Raw genomic sequence first — 19,865 nt, 5'->3', positions numbered from 1 at the left:
TGCTCAGCCTCATCTGCCCATGGCAGTGCTCGCACAGAGGCACAGAGAATGGGGCTCCTTGCTTGTCTTGCCACCTCAAACTTCAAACGTAGCCTGGGAAAGTTGGTGTCCCAGCCAGGCTCCTTTCGCAGCCCTGCTCTGAAAATGCGAACGTCTGCAGATAGCTGGCAGCCAGAAGGGGCTAGCCTGGAAAGCTGTTGCTCAGCCTCATCTGCCCATGGCACTGTTCGCATAGAGGCACAGAGAATGGGGCTGCTTGCTTATCTTGCCACTTGAAACTTCAAACGCATGCTGGGAATGGTGGTGTCCCTGCCAGGCTCCTATCGCAGCCCTGCTCCGAAAGTGCGAACGTCTTCAGTTAGATGGCAGGCAGAAGGGGCTAGCCTGGAAAGCTGTTGCTCAGCCTCATCTGCCCATGGCACTGCTCGCACAGAGGCACAGAGAATGGGGCTCCTTGCTTGTCTTGCCACCTCAAACTTCAAACGTAGCCTGGGAAAGTTGGTGTCCCAGCCAGGCTCCTTTCGCAGCTCTGCTCCGAAAGTGCGAACGTCTGCAGATAGCTGGCAGCCAGAAGGGGCTAGCCTGGAAAGCTGTTGCTCAGCCTCATCTGCCCATGGCAGTGCTCGCACAGAGGCACAGAGAATGGGGCTGCTTGCTTGTCTTGCCACCTCAAACGTAGCCTGGGAAAGTTGGTGTCCCAGCCAGGCTCCTTTCGCAGCCCTGCTCCGAAAGTGCGAACGTCTGCAGATAGCTGGCAGCCAGAAGGTGCTAGCCTGGAAAGCTGTTGCTCAGCCTCATCTGCCCATGGCAGTGCTCGCACAGAGGCACAGAGAATGGGGCTGCTTGCTTATCTTGCCACCTCAAACTTCAAACGTAGCCTGGGAAAGTTGGTGTCCCAGCCAGGCTCCTTTCGAAGCCCTGCTCCGAAAGTGCGAACGTCTGCAGATAGCTGGCAGGCAGAAGGTGCTATCCTGGAAAGCTGTTGCTCAGCCTCATCTGCCCATGGCACTGCTCGCACAGAGGCACAGAGAATGGGGCTCCTTGCTTGTCTTGCCACCTCAAACTTCAAACGTAGCCTGGGAAAGATGGTGTACCTGCTAGGCTACTTTCGCAGCCCTGCTCTTGAAATGCGAATGTCTGCAGATAGCTGGCAGCCAGAAGGGGCTAGCCTGGAAAGCTGTTGCTCAGCCTCATCTGCCCATGGCACTGTTCGCATACAGGCACAGAGAATGGGGCTGCTTGCTTATCTTGCCACTTGAAACTTCAAACGCATGCTGGGAATGGTGGTGTCCCTTCCAGGCTCCTATCACAGCCCTGCTCCGAAAATGCGAACGTCTGCAGATAGCTGGCAGGCAGAAGGGGCTATCCTGGAAAGCTGTTGCTCAGCCTCATCTGCCCATGGCAGTGCTCACACAGAGGCACAGAGAATGGGGCTGCTTGCTTGTCTTGCCACGTCAAACTTCAAACGCATGCTGGGAAAGTTGGTGTCCCAGCCAGGCTCCTATCACAGCCCTGCTCCGAAAGTGCGAACGTCTGCAGATAGCTGGCAGGCAGAAGGTGCTAGCCTGGAAAGCTGTTGCTCAGCCTCATCTGCCCATGGCAGTGCTCGCACAGAGGCACAGAGAATGGGGCTGCTTGCTTATCTTGCCACCTCAAAAGTAGCCTGGGAAAGTTGGTGTCCCAGCCAGGCTCCTTTCGCAGCCCTGCTCCGAAAGTGCGAACGTCTGCAGATAGCTGGCAGCCAGAAGGTGCTAGCCTGGAAAGCTGTTGCTCAGCCTCATCTGCCCATGGCACTGTTCGCATAGAGGCACAGAGAATGGGGCTGCTTGCTTATATTACACTTGAAACTTCAAACGCATGCTGGGAAAGTTGGTGTCCCAGCCAGGCTCCTTTCGAAGCCCTGCTCCGAAAGTGCGAACGTCTGCAGATAGCTGGCAGCCAGAAGGGGCTATCCTGGAAAGCTGTTGCTCAGCCTCATCTGCCCATGGCAGTGCTCGCACAGAGGCACAGAGAATGGGGCTCCTTGCTTGTCTTGCCACCTCAAACTTCAAACGTAACCTGGGAAAGTTGGTGTCCCAGCCAGGCTCCTTTCGCAGCCCTGCTCCGAAAGTGCGAACGTCTGCAGATAACTGGCAGACAGAAGGTGCTAGCCTGGAAAGCTGTTGCTCAGCCTCATCTGCCCATGGCACTGTTCGCATAGAGGCACAGAGAATGGGGCTGCTTGCTTATATTACACTTGAAACTTCAAACGCATGCTGGGAAAGTTGGTGTCCCAGCCAGGCTCCTTTCGCAGCCCTGCTCCGAAAGTGCGAACGTCTGCAGATAGCTGGCAGCCAGAAGGGGCTATCCTGGAAAGCTGTTGCTCAGCCTCATCTGCCCATGGCAGTGCTCGCACAGAGGCACAGAGAATGGGGCTGCTTGCTTGTCTTGCCACCTCAAACTTCAAACGTAGCCTGGGAAAGATGGTGTCCCTGCCAGGCTCCTATCACAGCCCTGCTCCGAAAGTGCGAACGTCTGCAGATAGCAGGCAGGCAGAAGGGGCTATCCTGGAAAGCTGTTGCTCAGCCTCATCTGCCCATGGCACTGCTTACACAGAGGCACAGAGAATGGGGCTGCTTGCTTGTCTTGCCACCTCAAACTTCAAACGTAGCCTGGGAAAGATGGTATCCCAGCCAGGCTCCTTTCGCAGCCCTGCTCCGAAAGTGCGAACGTCTGCAGATAGCTGGCAGGCAGAAGGGGCTAGCCTGGAAAGCTGTTGCTCAGCCTCATCTGCCCATGGCACTGTTCGCATAGAGGCACAGAGAATGGGGCTGCTTGCTTATCTTGCCACTTGAAACTTCAAACGCATGCTGGGAATGGTGGTGTCCCTGCCAGTCTCCTGTCACAGCCCTGCTCCGAAAGTGCGAACGTCTGCAGATAGCTGGCAGGCAGAAGGGGCTATCCTGGAAAGCTGTTGCTCAGCCTTATCTGCCCATGGCAGTGCTCGCACAGAGGCACAGAGAATGGGGCTGCTTGCTTGTCTTGCCACCTCAAACTTCAAACGTAGCCTGGGAAAGTTGGTGTCCCAGCAAGGCTCCTTTCGCAGCCCTGCTCCGAAAGTGCGAACGTCTGCAGATAGCTGTCAGCCAGAAGGTGCTAGCCTGGAAAGCTGTTACTCAGCCTCATCTGCCCATGGCACTGTTCGCATAGAGGCACAGAGAATGGGGCTGCTTGCTTATCTTGCCACTTGAAACTTCAAACGCATGCTGGGAATGGTGGTGTCCCTGCCAGGCTCCTTTGGCAGCCCTGCTCCGAAAGTGCGAACGTCTGCAGATAGCTGGCAGGCAGAAGGGGCTAGCCTGGAAAGCTGTTGCTCAGCCTTATCTGCCCATGGCACTGTTCGCACAGAGGCACAGAGAATGGGGCTGCTTCCTTGTCTTGCCACCTCAAACTTCAAACGTAACCTGGGAAAGTTGGTGTCCCAGCCAGGCTCCTTTCGCAGCCCTGCTCCGAAAGTGCGAACATTTGCAGATAGCTGGCAGCCAGAAGGGGCTAGCCTGGAAAGCTGTTGCTCAGCCTCATCTGCTCATGGAAGTGCTCGCACAGAGGCACAGAGAATGGGGCTGCTTGCTTGTCTTGCCACCTCAAACTTCAAACGTAGCCTGGGAAAGATGGTGTACCTGCTAGGCTCCTTTCGCAGCCCTGCTCTTGAAATGCGAACGTCTGCAGATAGCTGGCAGCCAGAAGGGGCTAATCGGGAAAGCTGTTGCTCAGCCTCATCTGCCCATGGCAGTGCTCGCATAGAGGCACAGAGAATGGGGCTGCTTGCTTATCTTGCCACTTGAAACTTCAAACGCATGCTGGGAATGGTGGTGTCCCTGCCAGGCTCCTATCACAGCCCTGCTCCGAAAGTGCGAACGTCTGCAGATAGCTGGCAGGCAGAAGCGGCTATCCTGGAAAGCTGTTGCTCAGCCTCATCTGCCCATGGCAGTGCTCGCACAGAGGCACAGAGAATGGGGCTGCTTGCTTGTCTTGCCACCTCAAACTTCAAACGTAGCCTGGGAAAGTTGGTGTCCCAGCCAGGCTCCTTTCGCAGCCCTGCTCCGAAAATGCGAACGTCTGCAGATAGCTGGCAGCCAGAAGGGGCTAGCCTGGAAAGCTGTTGCTCAGCCTCATCTGCCCATGGCACTGTTCGCATAGAGGCACAGAGAATGGGGCTGCTTGCTTATCTTGCCACTTGAAACTTCAAACGCATGCTGGGAATGGTGGTGTCCCTGCCAGGCTCCTATCGCAGCCCTGCTCCGAAAGTGCGAACGTCTTCAGTTAGATGGCAGGCAGAAGGGGCTAGCCTGGAAAGCTGTTGCTCAGCCTCATCTGCCCATGGCACTGCTCGCACAGAGGCACAGAGAATGGGGCTCCTTGCTTGTCTTGCCACCTCAAACTTCAAACGTAGCCTGGGAAAGATGGTGTCCCAGCCAGGCTCCTTTCGCAGCTCTGCTCCGAAAGTGCGAACGTCTGCAGATAGCTGGCAGCCAGAAGGGGCTAGCCTGGAAAGCTGTTGCTCAGCCTCATCTGCCCATGGCAGTGCTCGCACAGAGGCACAGAGAATGGGGCTGCTTGCTTGTCTTGCCACCTCAAACGTAGCCTGGGAAAGTTGTTGTCCCAGCCAGGCTCCTTTCGCAGCCCTGCTCCGAAAGTGCGAACGTCTGCAGATAGCTGGCAGGCAGAAGGTGCTAGCCTGGAAAGCTGTTGCTCAGCCTCATCTGCCCATGGCAGTGCTCGCACAGAGGCACAGAGAATGGGGCTGCTTGCTTATCTTGCCACCTCAAACTTCAAACGTAGCCTGGGAAAGTTGGTGTCCCAGCCAGGCTCCTTTCGAAGCCCTGCTCCGAAAGTGCGAACGTCTGCAGATAGCTGGCAGGCAGAAGGTGCTATCCTGGAAAGCTGTTGCTCAGCCTCATCTGCCCATGGCACTGCTCGCACAGAGGCACAGAGAATGGGGCTCCTTGCTTGTCTTGCCACCTCAAACTTCAAACGTAGCCTGGGAAAGATGGTGTACCTGCTAGGCTACTTTCGCAGCCCTCCTCTTGAAATGCGAATGTCTGCAGATAGCGGGCAGCCAGAAGGGGCTAGCCTGGAAAGCTGTTGCTCAGCCTCATCTGCCCATGGCACTGTTCGCATACAGGCACAGAGAATGGGGCTGCTTGCTTATCTTGCCACTTGAAACTTCAAACGCATGCTGGGAATGGTGGTGTCCCTTCCAGGCTCCTATCACAGCCCTGCTCCGAAAATGCGAACGTCTGCAGATAGCTGGCAGGCAGAAGGGGCTATCCTGGAAAGCTGTTGCTCAGCCTCATCTGCCCATGGCAGTGCTCACACAGAGGCACAGAGAATGGGGCTGCTTGCTTGTCTTGCCACGTCAAACTTCAAACGTAGCCTGGGAAAGTTGGTGTCCCAGCCAGGCTCCTATCACAGCCCTGCTCCGAAAGTGCGAACGTCTGCAGATAGCTGGCAGGCAGAAGGTGCTAGCCTGGAAAGCTGTTGCTCAGCCTCATCTGCCCATGGCAGTGCTCGCACAGAGGCACAGAGAATGGGGCTGCTTGCTTATCTTGCCACCTCAAACGTAGCCTGGGAAAGTTGGTGTCCCAGCCAGGCTCCTTTCGCAGCCCTGCTCCGAAAGTGCGAACGTCTGCAGATAGCTGGCAGCCAGAAGGTGCTAGCCTGGAAAGCTGTTGCTCAGCCTCATCTGCCCATGGCAGTGCTCGCACAGAGGCACAGAGAATGGGGCTGCTTGCTTATCTTGCCACCTCAAACTTCAAACGTAGCCTGGGAAAGTTGGTGTCCCAGCCAGGCTCCTTTCGAAGCCCTGCTCCGAAAGTGCGAACGTCTGCAGATAGCTGGCAGCCAGAAGGTGCTATCCTGGAAAGCTGTTGCTCAGCCTCATCTGCCCATGGCACTGCTCGCACAGAGGCACAGAGAATGGGGCTCCTTGCTTGTCTTGCCACCTCAAACTTCAAACGTAGCCTGGGAAAGATGGTGTACCTGCTAGGCTCCTTTCGCAGACATGCTCTTGAAATGCGAACGTCTGCAGATAGCTGGCAGCCAGAAGGGGCTAGCCTGGAAAGCTGTTGCTCAGCCTCATCTGCCCATGGCACTGTTCGCATACAGGCACAGAGAATGGGGCTGCTTGCTTATCTTGCCACTTGAAACTTCAAACGCATGCTGGGAATGGTGGTGTCCCTGCCAGGCTCCTATCACAGCCCTGCTCCGAAAGTGCGAACGTCTTCAGTTAGATGGCAGGCAGAAGGGGCTAGCCTGGAAAGCTGTTGCTCAGCCTCATCTGCCCATGGCAGTGCTCGCACAGAGGCACAGAGAATGGGGCTGCTTGCTTGTCTTGCCACCTCAAACGTAGCATGGGAAAGTTGGTGTCCCAGCCAGGCTCCTTTCGCAGCCCTGCTCCGAAAGTGCGAACGTCTGCAGATAGCTGGCAGCCAGAAGGTGCTATCCTGGAAAGCTGTTGCTCAGCCTCATCTGCCCATGGCAGTGCTCGCACAGAGGCACAGAGAATGGGGCTGCTTGCTTGTCTTGCCACCTCAAACTTCAAACGTAGCCTGGGAAAGATGGTGTCCCTGCCAGGCTCCTATCACAGCCCTGCTCCGAAAGTGCGAACGTCTGCAGATAGCAGGCAGGCAGAAGGGGCTATCCTGGAAAGCTGTTGCTCAGCCTCATCTGCCCATGGCACTGCTTACACAGAGGCACAGAGAATGGGGCTGCTTGCTTGTCTTGCCACCTCAAACTTCAAACGTAGCCTGGGAAAGATGGTATCCCAGCCAGGCTCCTTTCGCAGCCCTGCTCCGAAAGTGCGAACGTCTGCAGATAGCTGGCAGGCAGAAGGGGCTAGCCTGGAAAGCTGTTGCTCAGCCTCATCTGCCCATGGCACTGTTCGCATAGAGGCACAGAGAATGGGGCTGCTTGCTTATCTTGCCACTTGAAACTTCAAACGCATGCTGGGAATGGTGGTGTCCCTGCCAGTCTCCTGTCACAGCCCTGCTCCGAAAGTGCGAACGTCTGCAGATAGCTGGCAGGCAGAAGGGGCTATCCTGGAAAGCTGTTGCTCAGCCTTATCTGCCCATGGCAGTGCTCGCACAGAGGCACAGAGAATGGGGCTGCTTGCTTGTCTTGCCACCTCAAACTTCAAACGTAGCCTGGGAAAGTTGGTGTCCCAGCAAGGCTCCTTTCGCAGCCCTGCTCCGAAAGTGCGAACGTCTGCAGATAGCTGTCAGCCAGAAGGTGCTAGCCTGGAAAGCTGTTACTCAGCCTCATCTGCCCATGGCACTGTTCGCATAGAGGCACAGAGAATGGGGCTGCTTGCTTATCTTGCCACTTGAAACTTCAAACGCATGCTGGGAATGGTGGTGTCCCTGCCAGGCTCCTTTGGCAGCCCTGCTCCGAAAGTGCGAACGTCTGCAGATAGCTGGCAGGCAGAAGGGGCTAGCCTGGAAAGCTGTTGCTCAGCCTTATCTGCCCATGGCACTGTTCGCACAGAGGCACAGAGAATGGGGCTGCTTCCTTGTCTTGCCACCTCAAACTTCAAACGTAACCTGGGAAAGTTGGTGTCCCAGCCAGGCTCCTTTCGCAGCCCTGCTCCGAAAGTGCGAACATTTGCAGATAGCTGGCAGCCAGAAGGGGCTAGCCTGGAAAGCTGTTGCTCAGCCTCATCTGCTCATGGAAGTGCTCGCACAGAGGCACAGAGAATGGGGCTGCTTGCTTGTCTTGCCACCTCAAACTTCAAACGTAGCCTGGGAAAGATGGTGTACCTGCTAGGCTCCTTTCGCAGCCCTGCTCTTGAAATGCGAACGTCTGCAGATAGCTGGCAGCCAGAAGGGGCTAATCGGGAAAGCTGTTGCTCAGCCTCATCTGCCCATGGCAGTGCTCGCATAGAGGCACAGAGAATGGGGCTGCTTGCTTATCTTGCCACTTGAAACTTCAAACGCATGCTGGGAATGGTGGTGTCCCTGCCAGGCTCCTATCACAGCCCTGCTCCGAAAGTGCGAACGTCTGCAGATAGCTGGCAGGCAGAAGCGGCTATCCTGGAAAGCTGTTGCTCAGCCTCATCTGCCCATGGCAGTGCTCGCACAGAGGCACAGAGAATGGGGCTGCTTGCTTGTCTTGCCACCTCAAACTTCAAACGTAGCCTGGGAAAGTTGGTGTCCCAGCCAGGCTCCTTTCGCAGCCCTGCTCCGAAAATGCGAACGTCTGCAGATAGCTGGCAGCCAGAAGGGGCTAGCCTGGAAAGCTGTTGCTCAGCCTCATCTGCCCATGGCACTGTTCGCATAGAGGCACAGAGAATGGGGCTGCTTGCTTATCTTGCCACTTGAAACTTCAAACGCATGCTGGGAATGGTGGTGTCCCTGCCAGGCTCCTATCGCAGCCCTGCTCCGAAAGTGCGAACGTCTTCAGTTAGATGGCAGGCAGAAGGGGCTAGCCTGGAAAGCTGTTGCTCAGCCTCATCTGCCCATGGCACTGCTCGCACAGAGGCACAGAGAATGGGGCTCCTTGCTTGTCTTGCCACCTCAAACTTCAAACGTAGCCTGGGAAAGATGGTGTCCCAGCCAGGCTCCTTTCGCAGCTCTGCTCCGAAAGTGCGAACGTCTGCAGATAGCTGGCAGCCAGAAGGGGCTAGCCTGGAAAGCTGTTGCTCAGCCTCATCTGCCCATGGCAGTGCTCGCACAGAGGCACAGAGAATGGGGCTGCTTGCTTGTCTTGCCACCTCAAACGTAGCCTGGGAAAGTTGTTGTCCCAGCCAGGCTCCTTTCGCAGCCCTGCTCCGAAAGTGCGAACGTCTGCAGATAGCTGGCAGGCAGAAGGTGCTAGCCTGGAAAGCTGTTGCTCAGCCTCATCTGCCCATGGCAGTGCTCGCACAGAGGCACAGAGAATGGGGCTGCTTGCTTATCTTGCCACCTCAAACTTCAAACGTAGCCTGGGAAAGTTGGTGTCCCAGCCAGGCTCCTTTCGAAGCCCTGCTCCGAAAGTGCGAACGTCTGCAGATAGCTGGCAGGCAGAAGGTGCTATCCTGGAAAGCTGTTGCTCAGCCTCATCTGCCCATGGCACTGCTCGCACAGAGGCACAGAGAATGGGGCTCCTTGCTTGTCTTGCCACCTCAAACTTCAAACGTAGCCTGGGAAAGATGGTGTACCTGCTAGGCTACTTTCGCAGCCCTCCTCTTGAAATGCGAATGTCTGCAGATAGCGGGCAGCCAGAAGGGGCTAGCCTGGAAAGCTGTTGCTCAGCCTCATCTGCCCATGGCACTGTTCGCATACAGGCACAGAGAATGGGGCTGCTTGCTTATCTTGCCACTTGAAACTTCAAACGCATGCTGGGAATGGTGGTGTCCCTTCCAGGCTCCTATCACAGCCCTGCTCCGAAAATGCGAACGTCTGCAGATAGCTGGCAGGCAGAAGGGGCTATCCTGGAAAGCTGTTGCTCAGCCTCATCTGCCCATGGCAGTGCTCACACAGAGGCACAGAGAATGGGGCTGCTTGCTTGTCTTGCCACGTCAAACTTCAAACGTAGCCTGGGAAAGTTGGTGTCCCAGCCAGGCTCCTATCACAGCCCTGCTCCGAAAGTGCGAACGTCTGCAGATAGCTGGCAGGCAGAAGGTGCTAGCCTGGAAAGCTGTTGCTCAGCCTCATCTGCCCATGGCAGTGCTCGCACAGAGGCACAGAGAATGGGGCTGCTTGCTTATCTTGCCACCTCAAACGTAGCCTGGGAAAGTTGGTGTCCCAGCCAGGCTCCTTTCGCAGCCCTGCTCCGAAAGTGCGAACGTCTGCAGATAGCTGGCAGCCAGAAGGTGCTAGCCTGGAAAGCTGTTGCTCAGCCTCATCTGCCCATGGCAGTGCTCGCACAGAGGCACAGAGAATGGGGCTGCTTGCTTATCTTGCCACCTCAAACTTCAAACGTAGCCTGGGAAAGTTGGTGTCCCAGCCAGGCTCCTTTCGAAGCCCTGCTCCGAAAGTGCGAACGTCTGCAGATAGCTGGCAGCCAGAAGGTGCTATCCTGGAAAGCTGTTGCTCAGCCTCATCTGCCCATGGCACTGCTCGCACAGAGGCACAGAGAATGGGGCTCCTTGCTTGTCTTGCCACCTCAAACTTCAAACGTAGCCTGGGAAAGATGGTGTACCTGCTAGGCTCCTTTCGCAGACATGCTCTTGAAATGCGAACGTCTGCAGATAGCTGGCAGCCAGAAGGGGCTAGCCTGGAAAGCTGTTGCTCAGCCTCATCTGCCCATGGCACTGTTCGCATACAGGCACAGAGAATGGGGCTGCTTGCTTATCTTGCCACTTGAAACTTCAAACGCATGCTGGGAATGGTGGTGTCCCTGCCAGGCTGCTATCACAGCCCTGCTCCGAAAGTGCGAACGTCTTCAGTTAGATGGCAGGCAGAAGGGGCTAGCCTGGAAAGCTGTTGCTCAGCCTCATCTGCCCATGGCAGTGCTCGCACAGAGGCACAGAGAATGGGGCTGCTTGCTTGTCTTGCCACCTCAAACGTAGCATGGGAAAGTTGGTGTCCCAGCCAGGCTCCTTTCGCAGCCCTGCTCCGAAAGTGCGAACGTCTGCAGATAGCTGGCAGCCAGAAGGTGCTATCCTGGAAAGCTGTTGCTCAGCCTCATCTGCCCATGGCAGTGCTCGCACAGAGGCACAGAGAATGGGGCTGCTTGCTTGTCTTGCCACCTCAAACTTCAAACGTAGCCTGGGAAAGATGGTGTCCCTGCCAGGCTCCTATCACAGCCCTGCTCCGAAAGTGCGAACGTCTGCAGATAGCAGGCAGGCAGAAGGGGCTATCCTGGAAAGCTGTTGCTCAGCCTCATCTGCCCATGGCACTGCTTACACAGAGGCACAGAGAATGGGGCTGCTTGCTTGTCTTGCCACCTCAAACTTCAAACGTAGCCTGGGAAAGATGGTATCCCAGCCAGGCTCCTTTCGCAGCCCTGCTCCGAAAGTGCGAACGTCTGCAGATAGCTGGCAGGCAGAAGGGGCTAGCCTGGAAAGCTGTTGCTCAGCCTCATCTGCCCATGGCACTGTTCGCATAGAGGCACAGAGAATGGGGCTGCTTGCTTATCTTGCCACTTGAAACTTCAAACGCATGCTGGGAATGGTGGTGTCCCTGCCAGTCTCCTGTCACAGCCCTGCTCCGAAAGTGCGAACGTCTGCAGATAGCTGGCAGGCAGAAGGGGCTATCCTGGAAAGCTGTTGCTCAGCCTTATCTGCCCATGGCAGTGCTCGCACAGAGGCACAGAGAATGGGGCTGCTTGCTTGTCTTGCCACCTCAAACTTCAAACGTAGCCTGGGAAAGTTGGTGTCCCAGCAAGGCTCCTTTCGCAGCCCTGCTCCGAAAGTGCGAACGTCTGCAGATAGCTGTCAGCCAGAAGGTGCTAGCCTGGAAAGCTGTTACTCAGCCTCATCTGCCCATGGCACTGTTCGCATAGAGGCACAGAGAATGGGGCTGCTTGCTTATCTTGCCACTTGAAACTTCAAACGCATGCTGGGAATGGTGGTGTCCCTGCCAGGCTCCTTTGGCAGCCCTGCTCCGAAAGTGCGAACGTCTGCAGATAGCTGGCAGGCAGAAGGGGCTAGCCTGGAAAGCTGTTGCTCAGCCTTATCTGCCCATGGCACTGTTCGCACAGAGGCACAGAGAATGGGGCTGCTTCCTTGTCTTGCCACCTCAAACTTCAAACGTAACCTGGGAAAGTTGGTGTCCCAGCCAGGCTCCTTTCGCAGCCCTGCTCCGAAAGTGCGAACATTTGCAGATAGCTGGCAGCCAGAAGGGGCTAGCCTGGAAAGCTGTTGCTCAGCCTCATCTGCTCATGGAAGTGCTCGCACAGAGGCACAGAGAATGGGGCTGCTTGCTTGTCTTGCCACCTCAAACTTCAAACGTAGCCTGGGAAAGATGGTGTACCTGCTAGGCTCCTTTCGCAGCCCTGCTCTTGAAATGCGAACGTCTGCAGATAGCTGGCAGCCAGAAGGGGCTAATCGGGAAAGCTGTTGCTCAGCCTCATCTGCCCATGGCAGTGCTCGCATAGAGGCACAGAGAATGGGGCTGCTTGCTTATCTTGCCACTTGAAACTTCAAACGCATGCTGGGAATGGTGGTGTCCCTGCCAGGCTCCTATCACAGCCCTGCTCCGAAAGTGCGAACGTCTGCAGATAGCTGGCAGGCAGAAGCGGCTATCCTGGAAAGCTGTTGCTCAGCCTCATCTGCCCATGGCAGTGCTCGCACAGAGGCACAGAGAATGGGGCTGCTTGCTTGTCTTGCCACCTCAAACTTCAAACGTAGCCTGGGAAAGTTGGTGTCCCAGCCAGGCTCCTTTCGCAGCCCTGCTCCGAAAATGCGAACGTCTGCAGATAGCTGGCAGCCAGAAGGGGCTAGCCTGGAAAGCTGTTGCTCAGCCTCATCTGCCCATGGCACTGTTCGCATAGAGGCACAGAGAATGGGGCTGCTTGCTTATCTTGCCACTTGAAACTTCAAACGCATGCTGGGAATGGTGGTGTCCCTGCCAGGCTCCTATCGCAGCCCTGCTCCGAAAGTGCGAACGTCTTCAGTTAGATGGCAGGCAGAAGGGGCTAGCCTGGAAAGCTGTTGCTCAGCCTCATCTGCCCATGGCACTGCTCGCACAGAGGCACAGAGAATGGGGCTCCTTGCTTGTCTTGCCACCTCAAACTTCAAACGTAGCCTGGGAAAGATGGTGTCCCAGCCAGGCTCCTTTCGCAGCTCTGCTCCGAAAGTGCGAACGTCTGCAGATAGCTGGCAGCCAGAAGGGGCTAGCCTGGAAAGCTGTTGCTCAGCCTCATCTGCCCATGGCAGTGCTCGCACAGAGGCACAGAGAATGGGGCTGCTTGCTTGTCTTGCCACCTCAAACGTAGCCTGGGAAAGTTGTTGTCCCAGCCAGGCTCCTTTCGCAGCCCTGCTCCGAAAGTGCGAACGTCTGCAGATAGCTGGCAGGCAGAAGGTGCTAGCCTGGAAAGCTGTTGCTCAGCCTCATCTGCCCATGGCAGTGCTCGCACAGAGGCACAGAGAATGGGGCTGCTTGCTTATCTTGCCACCTCAAACTTCAAACGTAGCCTGGGAAAGTTGGTGTCCCAGCCAGGCTCCTTTCGAAGCCCTGCTCCGAAAGTGCGAACGTCTGCAGATAGCTGGCAGGCAGAAGGTGCTATCCTGGAAAGCTGTTGCTCAGCCTCATCTGCCCATGGCACTGCTCGCACAGAGGCACAGAGAATGGGGCTCCTTGCTTGTCTTGCCACCTCAAACTTCAAACGTAGCCTGGGAAAGATGGTGTACCTGCTAGGCTACTTTCGCAGCCCTCCTCTTGAAATGCGAATGTCTGCAGATAGCGGGCAGCCAGAAGGGGCTAGCCTGGAAAGCTGTTGCTCAGCCTCATCTGCCCATGGCACTGTTCGCATACAGGCACAGAGAATGGGGCTGCTTGCTTATCTTGCCACTTGAAACTTCAAACGCATGCTGGGAATGGTGGTGTCCCTTCCAGGCTCCTATCACAGCCCTGCTCCGAAAATGCGAACGTCTGCAGATAGCTGGCAGGCAGAAGGGGCTATCCTGGAAAGCTGTTGCTCAGCCTCATCTGCCCATGGCAGTGCTCACACAGAGGCACAGAGAATGGGGCTGCTTGCTTGTCTTGCCACGTCAAACTTCAAACGTAGCCTGGGAAAGTTGGTGTCCCAGCCAGGCTCCTATCACAGCCCTGCTCCGAAAGTGCGAACGTCTGCAGATAGCTGGCAGGCAGAAGGTGCTAGCCTGGAAAGCTGTTGCTCAGCCTCATCTGCCCATGGCAGTGCTCGCACAGAGGCACAGAGAATGGGGCTGCTTGCTTATCTTGCCACCTCAAACGTAGCCTGGGAAAGTTGGTGTCCCAGCCAGGCTCCTTTCGCAGCCCTGCTCCGAAAGTGCGAACGTCTGCAGATAGCTGGCAGCCAGAAGGTGCTAGCCTGGAAAGCTGTTGCTCAGCCTCATCTGCCCATGGCAGTGCTCGCACAGAGGCACAGAGAATGGGGCTGCTTGCTTATCTTGCCACCTCAAACTTCAAACGTAGCCTGGGAAAGTTGGTGTCCCAGCCAGGCTCCTTTCGAAGCCCTGCTCCGAAAGTGCGAACGTCTGCAGATAGCTGGCAGCCAGAAGGTGCTATCCTGGAAAGCTGTTGCTCAGCCTCATCTGCCCATGGCACTGCTCGCACAGAGGCACAGAGAATGGGGCTCCTTGCTTGTCTTGCCACCTCAAACTTCAAACGTAGCCTGGGAAAGATGGTGTACCTGCTAGGCTCCTTTCGCAGACATGCTCTTGAAATGCGAACGTCTGCAGATAGCTGGCAGCCAGAAGGGGCTAGCCTGGAAAGCTGTTGCTCAGCCTCATCTGCCCATGGCACTGTTCGCATACAGGCACAGAGAATGGGGCTGCTTGCTTATCTTGCCACTTGAAACTTCAAACGCATGCTGGGAATGGTGGTGTCCCTGCCAGGCTCCTATCACAGCCCTGCTCCGAAAGTGCGAACGTCTTCAGTTAGATGGCAGGCAGAAGGGGCTAGCCTGGAAAGCTGTTGCTCAGCCTCATCTGCCCATGGCAGTGCTCGCACAGAGGCACAGAGAATGGGGCTGCTTGCTTGTCTTGCCACCTCAAACGTAGCATGGGAAAGTTGGTGTCCCAGCCAGGCTCCTTTCGCAGCCCTGCTCCGAAAGTGCGAACGTCTGCAGATAGCTGGCAGCCAGAAGGTGCTAGCCTGGAAAGCTGTTGCTCAGCCTCATCTGCCCATGGCACTGTTCGCATACAGGCACAGAGAATGGGGCTGCTTGCTTATCTTGCCACTTGAAACTTCAAACGCATGCTGGGAATGGTGGTGTCCCTTCCAGGCTCCTATCACAGCCCTGCTCCGAAAGTGCGAACGTCTGCAGATAGCTGGCAGCCAGAAGGGGCTAGCCTGGAAAGCTGTTGCTCAGCCTCATCTGCCCATGGCAGTGCTCGCACAGAGGCACAGAGAATGGGGCTGCTTGCTTGTCTTGCCACCTCAAACTTCAAACGCATGCTGGGAATGGTGGTGTCCCTGCCAGGCTCCTATCACAGCCCTGCTCCGAAAGTGCGAACGTCTGCAGATAGCTGGCAGGCAGAAGGGGCTATCCTGGAAAGCTGTTGCTCAGCCTCATCTGCCCATGGCAGTGCTCGCACAGAGGCACAGAGAATGGGGCTGCTTGCTTGTCTTGCCACCTCAAACTTCAAACGTAGCCTGGGAAAGTTGGTGTCCCAGCCAGGCTCCTTTCGCAGCCCTGCTCCGAAAGTGCGAACGTCTGCAGATAGCTGGCAGCCAGAAGGTGCTAGCCTGGAAAGCTGTTGCTCAGCCTCATCTGCCCATGGCAGTGCTCGCACAGAGGCACAGAGAATGGGGCTGCTTGCTTATCTTGCCACCTCAAACTTCAAACGTAGCCTGGGAAAGTTGGTGTCCCAGCCAGGCTCCTTTCGAAGCCCTGCTCCGAAAGTGCGAACGTCTGCAGATAGCTGGCAGCCAGAAGGTGCTATCCTGGAAAGCTGTTGCTCAGCCTCATCTGCCCATGGCACTGCTCGCACAGAGGCACAGAGAATGGGGCTCCTTGCTTGTCTTGCCACCTCAAACTTCAAACGTAGCCTGGGAAAGATGGTGTACCTGCTAGGCTCCTTTCGCAGCCCTGCTCTTGAAATGCGAACGTCTGCAGATAGCGGGCAGGCAGAAGGGGCTATCCTGGAAAGCTGTTGCTCAGCCTCATCTGCCCATGGCACTGTTCGCATACAGGCACAGAGAATGGGACTGCTTGCTTATCTTGCCACTTGAAACTTCAAACGCATGCTGGGAATGGTGGTGTCCCTTCCAGGCTCCTATCACAGCCCTGCTCCGAAAGTGCGAACGTCTGCAGATAGCTGGCAGGCAGAAGGGGCTATCCTGGAAAGCTGTTGCTCAGCCTCATCTGCCCATGGCAGTGCTCGCACAGAGGCACAGAGAATGGGGCTGCTTGCTTGTCTTGCCACCTCAAACTTCAAACGTAGCCTGGGAAAGATGGTGTACCTGCTAGGCTCCTTTCGCAGACCTGCTCCGAAAGTGCGAACGTCTGCAGATAGCTGTCAGCCAGAAGGGGCTAGCCTGGAAAGCTGTTGCTCAGCCTCATCTGCCCATGGCACTGTTCGCACAGAGGCACAGAGAATGAGGCTGCTTGCTTATCTTGCCACTTGAAACTTCAAACGCATGCTGGGAATGGTGGTGTCCCTGCCAGGCTCCTATCACAGCCCTGCTCCGAAAGTGCGAACGTCTGCAGATAGCTGGCAGGCAGAAGGGGCTATCCTGGAAAGCTGTTGCTCAGCCTCACCTGCCCATGGCACTGCTCGCACAGAGGCACAGAGAATGGGGCTCCTTGCTTATCTTGCCACCTCAAACTTCAAACGTAGCCTGGGAAAGTTGGTGTCCCTGCCAGGCTCCTATCACAGCCCTGCTCCGAAAGTGCGAACGTCTGCAGATAGCTGGCAGCCAGAAGGGGCTAGCCTGGAAAGCTGTTGCTCAGCCTCATCTGCCCATGGCACTGCTCGCACAGAGGCACAGAGAATGGGGCTCCTTGCTTGTCTTGCCACCTCAAACTTCAAACGTAGCCTGGGAATGGTGGTGTCCCTGCCAGGCTCCTTTCGCAGCCCTGCTCCGAAAGTGTGAACGTCTGCAGATAGCTGGCAGGCAGAAGGGTCTAGCCTGGAAAGCTGTTGGTCAGCCTCATCTGCACATGGCACTGTTCGCATAGAGGCACAGAGAATGGGGCTGCTTGCTTGTCTTGCCACCTCAAACTTCAAACGTAGCCTGTGAAATTTGGTGTCCCAGCCAGGCTCCTTTCGCAGCCGTGCTCCGAAAGTGCGAACGTCTGCAGATAGCTGGCAGCCAGAAGGTGCCAGCCTGGAAAGCTGTTGCTCAGCCTCATCTGCCCATGGCACTGCTCGCACAGAGGCACAGAGAATGGGGCTGCTTGCTTATCTTGCCACCTCAAACTTCAAACGTAGCCTGGGAAAGATGGTGTACCTGCTAGGCTCCTTTCGCAGCCCTGCTCCGAAAGTGCGAACGTCTGCAGATAGCTGGCAGCCAGAAGGTGCTATCCTGGAAAGCTGTTGCTCAGCCTCATCTGCCCATGGCACTGCTCGCACAGAGGCACAGAGAATGGGGCTCCTTGCTTGTCTTGCCACCTCAAACTTCAAACGTAGCCTGGGAAAGATGGTGTACCTGCTAGGCTCCTTTCGCAGCCCTGCTCTTGAAATGCGAACGTCTGCAGATAGCTGGCAGCCAGAAGGGGCTAGCCTGGAAAGCTGTTGCTCAGCCTCATCTGCCCATGGCACTGTTCGCATAGAGGCACAGAGAATGGGGCTGCTTGCTTATCTTGCCACTTGAAACTTCAAACGCATGCTGGGAATGGTGGTGTCCCTGCCAGGCTCCTATCACAGCCCTGCTCCGAAAGTGCGAACGTCTGCAGATAGATGGCAGCCAGAAGGGGCTAGCCTGGAAAGCTGTTGCTCAGCCTCATCTGCCCATGGCAGTGCTCGCACAGAGGCACAGAGAATGGGGCTGCTTGCTTGTCTTGCCACCTCAAACTTCAAACGTAGCCTGGGAAAGTTGGTGTCCCAGCCAGGCTCCTTTCGCAGCCCTGCTCCGAAAGTGCGAACGTCTGCAGATAGCTGGCAGCCAGAAGGTGCTAGCCTGGAAAGCTGTTGCTCAGCCTCATCTGCCCATGGCTCTGCTCGCACAGAGGCACAGAGAATGGGGCTGCTTGCTTGTCTTGCCACCTCAAACTTCAAACGTAGCCTGGGAAAGATGGTGTACCTGCTAGGCTCCTTTCGCAGACATGCTCTTGAAATGCGAACGTCTGCAGATAGCTGTCAGCCAGAAGGGGCTAGCCTGGAAAGCTGTTGCTCAGCCTCATCTGCCCATGGCACTGTTCGCATAGAGGCACAGAGAATGGGGCTGCTTGCTTATCTTGCCACTTGAAACTTCAAACGCATGCTGGGAATGGTGGTGTCCCTGCCAGGCTCCTATCACAGCCCTGCTCCGAAAGTGCGAACGTCTGCAGATAGCTGGCAGGCAGAAGGGGCTAGCCTGGAAAGCTGTTGCTCAGCCTCATCTGCCCATTGAACTTCTCGCACAGAGGCACAGAGAATGGGGCTCCTTGCTTGTCTTGCCACCTCAAACTTCAAACGTAGCCTGGGAAAGATGGTGTACCTGCTAGGCTCGTTTCGCAGCCCTGCTCTTGAAATGCGAACATCTGCAGATAGCTGGCAGCCAGAAGGGGCTATCCTGGAAAGCTGTTGCTCAGCCTCATCTGCCCATGGCACTGTTCGCATAAAGGCACAGAGAATGGGGCTGCTTGCTTATCTTGCCACTTGAAACTTCAAACGCATGCTGGGAATGGTGGTGTCCCTGCCAGGCTCCTATCACAGCCCTGCTCCGAAAGTGCGAACGTCTGCAGATAGCTGGCAGCCAGAAGGGGCTATCCTGGAAAGCTGTTGCTCAGCCTCACCTGCCCATGGCAGTGCTCGCACAGAGGCACAGAGAATGGGGCTGCTTGCTTGTCTTGCCACCTCAAACTTCAAACGTAGCCTGTGAAATTTGGTGTCCCAGCCAGGCTCCTTTCGCAGCCGTGCTCCGAAAGTGCGAACGTCTGCAGATAGCTGGCAGCCAGAAGGTGCCAGCCTGGAAAGCTGTTGCTCAGCCTCATCTGCCCATGGCACTGCTCGCACAGAGGCACAGAGAATGGGGCTGCTTGCTTATCTTGCCACCTCAAACTTCAAACGTAGCCTGGGAAAGATGGTGTACCTGCTAGGCTCCTTTCGCAGCCCTGCTCTGAAAGTGCGAACGTCTGCAGATAGCTGGCAGCCAGAAGGTGCTATCCTGGAAAGCTGTTGCTCAGCCTCATCTGCCCATGGCACTGCTCGCACAGAGGCACAGAGAATGGGGCTCCTTGCTTGTCTTGCCACCTCAAACTTCAAACGTAGCCTGGGAAAGATGGTGTACCTGCTAGGCTCCTTTCGCAGCCCTGCTCTTGAAATGCGAACGTCTGCAGATAGCTGGCAGCCAGAAGGGGCTAGCCTGGAAAGCTGTTGCTCAGCCTCATCTGCCCATGGCACTGTTCGCATAGAGGCACAGAGAATGGGGCTGCTTGCTTATCTTGCCACTTGAAACTTCAAACGCATGCTGGGAATGGTGGTGTCCCTGCCAGGCTCCTATCACAGCCCTGCTCCGAAAGTGCGAACGTCTGCAGATAGATGGCAGCCAGAAGGGGCTAGCCTGGAAAGCTGTTGCTCAGCCTCATCTGCCCATGGCAGTGCTTGCACAGAGGCACAGAGAATGGGGCTGCTTGCTTGTCTTGCCACCTCAAACTTCAAACGTAGCCTGGGAAAGTTGGTGTCCCAGCCAGGCTCCTTTCGCAGCCCTGCTCCGAAAGTGCGAACGTCTGCAGATAGCTGGCAGCCAGAAGGTGCTAGCCTGGAAAGCTGTTGCTCAGCCTCATCTGCCCATGGCTCTGCTCGCACAGAGGCACAGAGAATGGGGCTGCTTGCTTGTCTTGCCACCTCAAACTTCAAACGTAGCCTGGGAAAGATGGTGTACCTGCTAGGCTCCTTTCGCAGACATGCTGTTGAAATGCGAACGTCTGCAGATAGCTGGCAGGCAGAAGGGGCTAGCCTGGAAAGGTGTTGCTCAGCCTCATCTGCCCATGGCACTGTTCGCATAGAGGCACAGAGAATGGGGCTGCTTGCTTATCTTGCCACTTGAAACTTCAAACGCATGCTGGGAATGGTGGTGTCCCTGCCAGGCTCCTATCACAGCCCTGCTCCGAAA

The sequence above is a fragment of the Opisthocomus hoazin genome, chromosome 23 (genome assembly GCF_030867145.1).
Source record: "Opisthocomus hoazin isolate bOpiHoa1 chromosome 23, bOpiHoa1.hap1, whole genome shotgun sequence".
NCBI lineage: Eukaryota > Metazoa > Chordata > Aves > Opisthocomiformes > Opisthocomidae > Opisthocomus > Opisthocomus hoazin.
The sequence above is the reverse complement of the archived record's forward strand: the minus strand, read 5'-3'. Positions refer to the sequence as shown.